Consider the following 2,500-nt stretch of genomic DNA (forward strand, 5'->3'; position numbering starts at 1 on the left):
GTCACAAGCATGGACCTTTTCAGCTGTAAGGGAGGCAAGAGCAAGGTGTGATGTAGGTCCCCGGGGCCTACTGGAGGTCCAGGTCCATGCCCGATGTGAGTAGCAGCCGGCGCCAGCGCGTCCAGGAGCACATCTTTTTCGACCGTAAAGGGAGACAGGAGGCCGACTCACTGCCTCGGCTAAATGGAGAGGGAATTTCAGAAGGGCCAGGGCAAAAGCATGGACCTTTTCAGCTGTAAGGGAGGCAAGAGCAAGGTGTGATGTAGGTCCCCGGGGCCTACTGGAGGTCCAGGTCCATGCCCGATGTGAGTAGCAGCCGGCGCCAGCGCGTCCAGGAGCACATCTTTTTCGACCGTAAAGGGAGACAGGAGGCCGACTCACTGCCTCGGCTAAATGGAGAGGGAATTTCAGAAGGGCCAGGGCAAAAGCATGGACCTTTTCAGCTGTAAGGGAGGCAAGAGCAAGGTGTGATGTAGGTCCCCGGGGCCTGCTGGAGGTCCAGGTCCATGCCCGATGTGAGTAGCAGCAGGGCCAGCGCGCCCAGGAGCACATCTTTTTCGACCGTAAAGGGAGACAGGAGGCCGACTCACTGCCTCGGCTAAATGGAGAGGGAATTTCAGAAGGGCCAGGGCACAAGCATGGACCTTTTCAGCTGTAAGGGAGGCAAGAGCAAGGTGTGATGTAGGTCCCCGGGGCCTGCTGGAGGTCCAGGTCCATGCCCGATGTGAGTAGCAGCAGGGCCAGCGCGCCAAGGAGCACATCTTTTTCGACCGTAAAGGGAGACAGGAGGCCGACTCACTGCCTCGGCTAAATGGAGAGGGAATTTCAGCAGGGCCAGGGCACAGGCATGGACCTTTTTCAGCTGTAAGGGAGGCAAGAGCAAGGTGTGATGTAGGTCCCCGGGGCCTGCTGGAGGTCCAGGTCCATGCCCGATGTGAGTAGCAGCAGGGCCAGCGCGCCCAGGAGCACATCTTTTTCGACCGTAAAGGAGACAGGAGGCCGACTCTCTGCCTCGGCTAAATGGAGAGGGAATTTCAGAAGGGCCAGGGCACAAGCATGGACCTTTTTCAGCTGTAAGGGAGGGAAGAGCAATGTGCGATGTAGGTCCCCGGGGCCTGCTGGAGGTCCAGGTCCATGCCCGATGTGAGTAGCAGCAGGGCCAGCGCGCCCAGGAGCACATCTTTTTCGACCGTAAAGGAGACAGGAGGCCGACTCTCTGCCTCGGCTAAATGGAGAGGGAATTTCAGAAGGGCCAGGGCACAAGCATGGACCTTTTTCAGCTGTAAGGGAGGGAAGAGCAATGTGCGATGTAGGTCCCCGGGGCCTGCTGGAGGTCCAGGTCCATGCCCGATGTGAGTAGCAGCAGGGCCAGCGCGCCCAGGAGCACATCTTTTTCGACCGTAAAGGGAGACAGGAGGCCGACTCACTGCCTCGGCTAAATGGAGAGGGAATTTCAGCAGGGCCAGGGCACAGGCATGGACCTTTTTCAGCTGTAAGGGAGGCAAGAGCAAGGTGCGATGTAGGTCCCCGGGGCCTGTTGTCGTACCATAGGCACGAGTGGTGTGTGTGTGTGGCAAAGAGTTTCTGCGCAGTGTACCAGGGGCACGGGGAAAGGTTGTTGTACCATAGGCACGAGAAAAGTTGTCGTACCATAGGCACGAGAAAAGTTGTCGTACCATAGGTACGAGGAGTGTGTGTGTGGCAAAGTGCTACTGAGCGGTGTACCAGGGGCACGGCGAAAAGTTGTTGTACCATAGGCACGAGAAAAGTTGTTGTACCATAGGCACGAGAAAAGCTGTCGTACCAGGGGCACGGAGGAAAGTTGTTGTACCATAGGCACGAGAAAAGTTGTCGTACCATAGGCACGAGGAGAGTTTGTGTGGCAAAGTGCTACTGAGCGGTGTACCAGGGGCACGGCGAAAGGTTGTTGTACCATAGGCACGAGAAAAGTTGTTGTACCATAGGCACGAGAAAAGCTGTCGTACCAGGGGCACGGAGGAAAGTTGTTGTACCATAGGCACGAGAAAAGTTGTTGTACCATAGGCACGAGAAAAGCTGTCGTACCAGGGGCACGGAGGAAAGTTGTTGTACCATAGGCACGAGAAAAGTTGTCGTACCATAGGCACGAGGAGAGTTTGTGTGGCAAAGTGCTACTGAGCGGTGTACCAGGGGCACGGCGAAAGGTTGTTGTACCATAGGCACGAGAAAAGTTGTTGTACCATAGGCACGAGAAAAGCTGTCGTACCAGGGGCACGGAGGAAAGTTGTTGTACCATAGGCACGAGAAAAGTTGTTGTACCATAGGCACGAGAAAAGCTGTCGTACCAGGGGCACGGAGGAAAGTTGTTGTACCATAGGCACGAGAAAAGTTGTCGTACCATAGGCACGAGGAGAGTTTGTGTGGCAAAGTGCTACTGAGCGGTGTACCAGGGGCACGGCGAAAAGTTGTTGTACCATAGGCACGAGAAAAGTTGTCGTACCATAGGCACGAGAAAAGTTGT

Source organism: Mchenga conophoros, linkage group LG18, assembly GCF_057382185.1.
Source record: "Mchenga conophoros isolate Kocher_MC1m ecotype Shallow Benthic linkage group LG18, M_conophoros_male_GT1.1, whole genome shotgun sequence".
Lineage (NCBI taxonomy): Eukaryota > Metazoa > Chordata > Actinopteri > Cichliformes > Cichlidae > Mchenga > Mchenga conophoros.